The sequence below is a fragment of the Zeugodacus cucurbitae genome, unplaced genomic scaffold (genome assembly GCF_028554725.1).
Source record: "Zeugodacus cucurbitae isolate PBARC_wt_2022May unplaced genomic scaffold, idZeuCucr1.2 ctg00000024.1, whole genome shotgun sequence".
Classification (NCBI taxonomy): domain Eukaryota; kingdom Metazoa; phylum Arthropoda; class Insecta; order Diptera; family Tephritidae; genus Zeugodacus; species Zeugodacus cucurbitae.
The window spans coordinates 362,501-370,825 of NW_026530835.1; the positions used below are offsets into that span (position 1 = coordinate 362,501).

The window sequence follows — 8,325 nt, forward strand, 5'->3', positions numbered from 1 at the left end:
AAAATATTTATCAAAAGATCATTGGTGTTAAGTTTATTCAAATTAATTTGCTTTTAGCTTATTAACATAGAATAAATACTGATGATTTGATAAAGTGTTGATAGATTTTACATATATAATGCTTAAATTCTTTTGAATTTTACAATAATATTATTATCATTGATTTTAATATTAATTGTATGCATTTATATGATTAACAATGCGAAAGATTCAGGATACCTTCGGGACCCGTCTTGAAACACGGACCAAGGAGTCTAACATATGTGCAAGTCATTGGGTTATATTAAACCTAATGGCGAAATTAACTTAACTTTTATATAATGGGATTAATTTTTAGTGAAATATTTTACTATTAATTCAATCCCGGGGCGTTCCATATAGTTATGTATAATGATAATTTATTATTATTTATACCTCTAACTGGAGCGTACCTTGAGCATATATGCTGTGACCCGAAAGATGGTGAACTATACTTGATCAGGTTGAAGTCAGGGGAAACCCTGATGGAAGACCGAAACAGTTCTGACGTGCAAATCGATTGTCAGAATTGAGTATAGGGGCGAAAGACCAATCGAACCATCTAGTAGCTGGTTCCCTCCGAAGTTTCCCTCAGGATAGCTGGTGCATTTAAATATTATGTAAAATAATCTTATCTGGTAAAGCGAATGATTAGAGGCCTTAGGGTCGAAACGACCTTAACCTATTCTCAAACTTTAAATGGGTAAGAACCTCACCTTTCTTGATATGAAGGTTGAGGTTATGATATAATGTGCCCAGTGGGCCACTTTTGGTAAGCAGAACTGGCGCTGTGGGATGAACCAAACGTAATGTTACGGTGCCCAAATTAACAACTCATGCAGATACCATGAAAGGCGTTGGTTGCTTAAAACAGCAGGACGGTGGACATGGAAGTCGTAATCCGCTAAGGAGTGTGTAACAACTCACCTGCCGAAGCAACTAGCCCTTAAAATGGATGGCGCTTAAGTTGTATACCTATACATTACCGCTAAAGTACATGATTTATAATACAATTTCGGTTGGATTATAAATTTTGAAACTTTAGTGAGTAGGAGGGTACAATGGTGTGCTTAGAAGTGTTTGGCGTAAGCCTGCATGGAGCCGCCATTGGTACAGATCTTGGTGGTAGTAGCAAATAATCGAATGAGACCTTGGAGGACTGAAGTGGAGAAGGGTTTCGTGTGAACAGTGGTTGATCACGAGTTAGTCGGTCCTAAGTTCAAGGCGAAAGCCGAAAATTTTCAAGTTTTAATGAATTGTTGAGAATATATAATTATTATGTTTTCTTCATAGTAATTAAACACTTGAATAATTTTGAACGAAAGGGAATACGGTTCCAATTCCGTAACCTGTTGAGTATCCGTTTGTTATTAAAAATGGGCCTTGTGCTCATCCTGGCAACAGGAACGACCATAAAGAAGCCGTCGAGAGGTATCGGAAGAGTTTTCTTTTCTGTTTTATAGTCGTACTACCATGGAAGTCTTTCGAAGAGAGATATGGTAGATGGACTAGAAGAGCATGACATTTACTGTTGTGTCGATATTTTCTCCTCGGACCTTGAAAATTTATGGTGGGGTTACGCAAACTTCTCAACAGGCCGTACCAATATCCGCAGCTGGTCTCCAAGGTGAAGAGTCTCTAGTCGATAGAATAATGTAGGTAAGGGAAGTCGGCAAATTAGATCCGTAACTTCGGGATAAGGATTGGCTCTGAAGATTGAGATAGTCGGGCTTGATTGGGAAGCAATACCATGGTTTATGTACTCGTTCTGGGTAAATAGAGAATTTCGGTTCTTGTTCCCCGGATAGTAGTTACGTAGCCAATTGTGGAACTTTCTTGCTAAAATTTTATAAGAATTATATCGCAAGATATATATTCTTATTTAATTATAACGATTATCAATTAACAATCAATTCAGAACTGGCACGGACTTGGGGAATCCGACTGTCTAATTAAAACAAAGCATTGTGATGGCCCTAACGGGTGTTGACACAATGTGATTTCTGCCCAGTGCTCTGAATGTCAAAGTGAAGAAATTCAAGTAAGCGCGGGTAAACGGCGGGAGTAACTATGACTCTCTTAAGGTAGCCAAATGCCTCGTCATCTAATTAGTGACGCGCATGAATGGATTAACGAGATTCCTACTGTCCCTATCTACTCACAGTTGTTTGTAGAACCTCGAAGTGAACGGACGTGTTTGCGCATCATTGCGAGTTTTTAAAAGCGATTTTTAAGTATTTTTCAGTGTTTCTGAAAGTGATAAAAAATTTTTCGGTTTTTCCGGTCTGTCGGTAGCCTGTTGTGAAAATAGACACAGTGAGCAGGTACGTGAGGGATTATACACATCGTGTGTATTCCCAAAAGTGTGAAAGGATAGCGGCTTAGGCCATTAACGGAGTGTGTATTAGTAAACAAAGTGTGGGATTTCCCAGCAGTGCGCGTAGTTAGCGGCATCTGCCATAACAAACCATTGTGTACAGTGCAGGTAGTGGAAGTGCGTTTGTCTGTATTGTGCGTGAGTGTTGTGTAGGAGAAATGCCTCCACCACGGAGGAGAGGGGCAAAAGCCCCAGCGGAGAGCGAAGACTCTGGGCCTTCAATGGTCCAGGTGGAGTCATCGACCGATGAGGACGGAGTGGGGCAACCCTCGCGGCCCCCACCCAAGAGGAAGGCGCGACTAGGTTCGCCACCACAGGCGAACTCAGGAGAGAGCGGTACAGATGGGGTACTCCAGAAGCTGGGTACGGTTGCAACCAAAGCAGCCGTAGACCAGAAGACGGCGGCGAAGGACGGAGCCAGTGGAAGCAGGCAAGGTTGCCCAAACAGCAAGGTAGGGGGCAACAAGGGGGGTAAAGGGGGTGTTATTGGGGTTGAGGGCCATGTTACGGCGATGAAAGCCGTAACAGCCCAGTTGAACGAGGTTGTGTTCGGGGCGAAAAGCCTCGAAGTCACAACGATGAAGGAACTCGTAGGGATCGCCTCTAAATATGAGGAGATCCTTATGAGTGTCCTGACGGAAAATGCTCATCTTCGTGGGCAAATTGAGGGTTTGAAGGGTGGTATTGGGACATCTTCTGTCCCTCGGAGCACAGCAGGGGCGGCTGCTGCTGCTCCCTCGGCGCCTGCCCCTCCAGCACCCGTGCTGGAGGCAATTGCGCCGACGGTGAGGAAACCAGTGGAAACCTGGTCGGTTGTGGTGAGGAGCAAGGCTCCTGTGACTTCCTCAAAGGAAGTCATAAACAAAGTCGTTAAGGAGGTGGGTCCTTCACTGGGCGTTCGTGTCCATGATGTGAAGTCAATCAAGGGGGGTGGCGTAGTGATACGCACTCCCTCTGTTGCTGAGAGGGAGAAAGTGGCGAGCAACGCCAAATTCGGTGAGGTAGGGTTGGACGTTAGCGTCAATAAAAAGTTGGGCCCCAGGGTTGTTGTACAGGGTGTACATACGGAGATATCCCATGAAGAATTCATGGAGGAGCTGTTTCGGCTGAACCTTCGGGAGTTCAGCCCAGAGTCCAAAAAGACGGACGTGAGGATGGTCAGTCGTCCCTGGAAGGTGGCGACTGATGGCAGGACAAATGTTGTCCTAGAGGGTACGGACAAACTAATGTCCACCCTCCTAGATGCGGGTAGGTGCTACGTGAGGTGGTTCTCCTTCCGTGTCCGTGCGGATAGTCCCGTGACCGGCTGCTTCCGGTGCATGGGTTTTGATCACCGAGTGGCAGAATGTAGGGCCAAGGCCGACGTCTGTCGGAGGTGTGGTCAGGAGGGCCACAAGGCAGCCAGTTGCGTCAATGCCCCCCATTGTCGCAACTGTGCATTTAAAGGAAGGCCAGCTGGACATCTCATGATGTCGGCTGCCTGTCCGATTTACTGTGGGGTTGTCGGACGTGCTCTCGCCAGACATTAATGGGTGAGATTTTTCAATTAAATTGCCAGAATTCTTATGCAGTTATGTGCGAGTTAGGGAGTTGCATGATAGAGGCTGGGTGCAGCATCGCCTTACTCCAGGAGCCATACGCCACCAATTTTGGAATGGTAAGTGGTCTTCCTGGGGGTTTCAGGGTCTACACGGACCTTAGGTGTAATGCTGCAATAGTTGTGACTGACCCAAGCTATGACTGCATAGTTTTGGATTCGTCACAAGAGGGTGTATGTGTTTCTGTAGAGGGGGTGTTCGGTAGACTGATTGTTGCTAGCATGTATTGTAAGTTTAGGGAACCTATAGAGCCTTATCTGCGATACATGGATAACCTACTACTCCTTGCGAGTGGTAGCCCATTTATCCTAGGGATGGATGCGAATGCCACGTCCTCGATGTGGTTTAGCAAGTTTTCTCGATGGGCGCACAGATATCGGAGCCACATTCGGGGTCGGGCATTAAGCGAATGGATGGCCGCTAACAGCCTCCATATCCTAAATGAGCCAAGCGTGTGGTACACATTTCATGGTCCTAGAGGGGGGAGCGACATTGACGTGTCCTTGATCAATGAGGCAGCAAATAGGGCGTTCAGTTTTAGGTGGGAGATTATGGGAGGGTGGGGATTGAGCGATCATAATTTGATTAAAATTATGGTTACTCCTAATTCCCCTCCCTCGACGCATGCAAGTCCATTGCGGCGATGGCGTACCTCTGGTATCGACTTGAACCAATATGGACAGTGTGTTAGGGAAGCGGTATTGGACATACCGCTTAGTGAGTTTGAAAATCTGGGGGTGGACGAGCAAATTGCTCGGTTGTACGAATTGGTCTGGGGAGTGAACGATAGGTTGTTGAAGAAATATAAGGATTTTAGGGTTAGGAAAATAAAGTGGTGGACGCAGGAATTAACCCTGAAGAGGAGGGCTGTCCGGCGATTGAGACGGAAGTTTCAACGCGCTCGGCGGTCAAATTCGGATAGGTTGGCCCAGATTAGGAACGATTTTAGTTGTGCGATGCATGAGTATAAGGCCATGCTAATTAAAATCAAAGAAGAGGAGTGGAGGGGGTTCGTTAATGAGCATAGGGATGACCCCTGGGGTCAGGTCTTAAGGATTTGTAGGGGTCGTAGGAGGGAGGACATCACTTCTCTTCGTGTTGACGACACTGTGTTATCAACATGGAGTGAGTGTGCAGGGGTTCTGTTAGGAGCATTCTTTCCTAGGGCTGAGGAGCTGGCACCTCTCGCACAAGAGGTACCGGTTCCTCCACTTGATGATGGGGAGTTGGGATATGCCTTTAGCCTGGTTAGGTCTAAACGGTCCCCAGGTCTTGATGGTTTGAACGGAGAGTTGTGCAAAAGCTTGTGGAAGTTCATTCCGGAATACTTGGAGGTCATTTACGATAAGTGCATTTGTGAGGGGTATTTTCCACGTGAGTGGAAAAGTGCTAGGGTTGTTCCTCTCCTGAAGTCACCTGATAAGATTAGGAGTGATCCACGATCTTATCGGGGCATCAGTCTTCTTCCAGTGCTGGGTAAAGTACTGGAGAGGGTTATGGTGGAACGGCTTCAGGAGCTAACGAGGGATTTGAGGTCGGATAGGCAGTATGGCTTTAGGAAGGGACGTAGTGTAGAGGACGCCTGGATGTATGTTCAGCGTGCTGTCCGGGAGAATGCCAACAAATATGTCCTTGGCATATTTGTCGATTTCAAGGGGGCATTCGATCACCTAATCTGGGATCGCGTGATTCAACGATTGGAGGAACTTGGCTGTCCGGAAATTAGTCTCTGGCAGAGCTACTTTTCGGACAGAAAAGCCTCTATCGTAGGAATGAATGGTAGCGCGGACATTAGGGTAGAACGGGGCTGTCCACAGGGATCCATCTGTGGTCCATATATTTGGAACCTAATGATGGACTCTCTGCTTGGCCAACTTGAAACGCTTTGTGGTTGTTGTGCATATGCAGACGACCTTCTGCTCCTAGTTGACGGTCGTTCACGATTGGAGTTAGAACGAAAGGGTGAACGACTGTTAGGAATTGTTCACAATTGGGGTATAGGTGTGGGGGTTGACGTATCGATTGACAAGACGGTGACAATGCTCTTGAAAGGCATACTGTCATCGGCTCGTCCACCGATTATCCGAATGAATGGGGTCAATATCAGGTATGTGACGCAAGTCAAATATCTGGGATTGACCATCGGCGAAAGGATGTGTTTCAACCCTCACTTGGTTTACGTGGAGGAGCGATTGTTAGGAATTGCCGGCAAGATCAAGCGCGTGTTAAGGAGTGATTGGGGTCTCGGACGTCGTGCGGTTCGCACTATATATAGTGGCTTATTTGTGGCCTGTGCCACATATGGAGCCGCTATATGGTGGGAATTAGCATCAAAGGTCAGGGGTCGCCAAAAACTTCTTTCCATACAACGTTGTTTGATGCTTGCCTGTTTGCCTGTATGTCGCACAATTTCTACAGATGCGTTGCAGGTGTTGTTAGGTGCGCCTCCTCTTGACCTGATTGTTATACAGCGTGCTGTTGCATTTAGGTTAAGAAGAGGCTTAAGTGTCTCATTGCTGTCGAATTGGATTTCCGATGAGGATGTTGCGAGGGAGGGCTATCTAAGGAGCAAAAGGCTTCTATATGATAGCGTTAGGAGTAGGTGGCAAGACCGTTGGGACAATAGCCCTAGCGGTCGGGTGACCTACGAGTACATTCGGGATGTTAGGTTTGTAGAGGAAAACCCGGACTTCAGATTCTGTATGAGTCTGGGTTTCTTGCTTACCGGGCATGGACCTTTGAATGCATTTTTGCATCAAAGGAACCTTTCCGGAAGTCCGGAGTGTATATGTGGGGCACACTCTGAGGACTGGATGCATATCATAGCGGAATGCCCGATGTACTCGGACATTAGGGATCTTGGGGGTATGGGGATTAGCTGGACTGATGGACAGCTAGATGTTAGTGGTGTGCTCTCGGATAGTCGGAATGCCGAACATTTAGGGTCGTTTAATAGGTTTGCACGTGTTTTGTTCAGTCGGCGTAGGCAATTAGTTGAAAATCGGGTGGAGGAGGTATAATTTTTATACCAACAACTTAAATGGTCACCAGTCCGGAGCAGTATGGTAGCTCAACTGGTAGTAGTTTTCAACTACGAGGTCTGACCGGAGACTTAATTCTGGTACCACGGGGAGTAGGAGCCCTTGGAGTTCGCTCCAACCTACTCATGCGGACTGGCCCCTCGGGGAGTATCGTGGTGGTTGTGGTTTAATACCCGAATGCGGGGAGAGTGTTTTGATCACTCAATGTGGAGTTGCACTGCAACCGGGTGCCGGACCCAAAGTACGGCAGAGGTTTTAGATAGGCCTCGAACCCCACCAAGGTGGTTAGTGTGTCCATTCCACACTGCCAATTGGTACCGAATAATGCTTAGCATTATTCAATAATTATTGAATGGTGCTAAGCATTATTCGGGGCGCTGATCATCGCATTTTATTGATCCGCTGTGCGTCGGAGCACCGTGAGATAAGGCCGTCATCGGCAGGTACTCACGCAAAAACACACCGGACGTTGTCCCTATCTACTATCTAGCGAAACCACAGCCAAGGGAACGGGCTTGGAATAATTAGCGGGGAAAGAAGACCCTGTTGAGCTTGACTCTAGTCTGGCAGTGTAAGGAGACATAAGAGGTGTAGCATAAGTGGGAGATATATAATTTCGGTTATGTATCAACAATGAAATACCACTACTCTTATTGTTTCCTTACTTACTTGATTAAGTGGAACGTGTATCATTGCTTAGCCATTATATGGGTATATTTATATATCTTATGGTATTGGGTTTTGATGCAAGCTTCTTGATCAAAGTACCACGAGTTTGTTATATAATTGTAAACATATTTTAATGAAATGATAGCATTTCGGTGTTATTGTTATAATTAAAATTTGGTATAACTCCAACACTCAGGTATGATCCAATTCAAGGACATTGCCAGGTGGGGAGTTTGACTGGGGCGGTACATCTCTCAAATAATAACGGAGGTGTCCCAAGGCCAGCTCAGTGCGGACAGAAACCACACATAGAGCAAAAGGGCAAATGCTGACTTGATCTCGGTGTTCAGTACACACAGAGACAGCAAAAGCTCGGCCTATCGATCCTTTTGGTTTAAAGAGTTTTTAACAAGAGGTGTCAGAAAAGTTACCACAGGGATAACTGGCTTGTGGCGGCCAAGCGTTCATAGCGACGTCGCTTTTTGATCCTTCGATGTCGGCTCTTCCTATCATTGTGAAGCAAAATTCACCAAGCGTTGGATTGTTCACCCATTCAAGGGAACGTGAGCTGGGTTTAGACCGTCGTGAGACAGGTTAGTTTTACCCTACTAATGACAATTGT

The 8,325-nt window shown here is 46.2% G+C and overlaps 1 pseudogene; it reads left to right on the plus strand.

Annotated features, from left to right (window-relative positions):
• LOC128923653 (large subunit ribosomal RNA) overlaps positions 1–8,325 on the plus strand; it is an 8,881-nt pseudogene extending 556 nt beyond the window's left edge.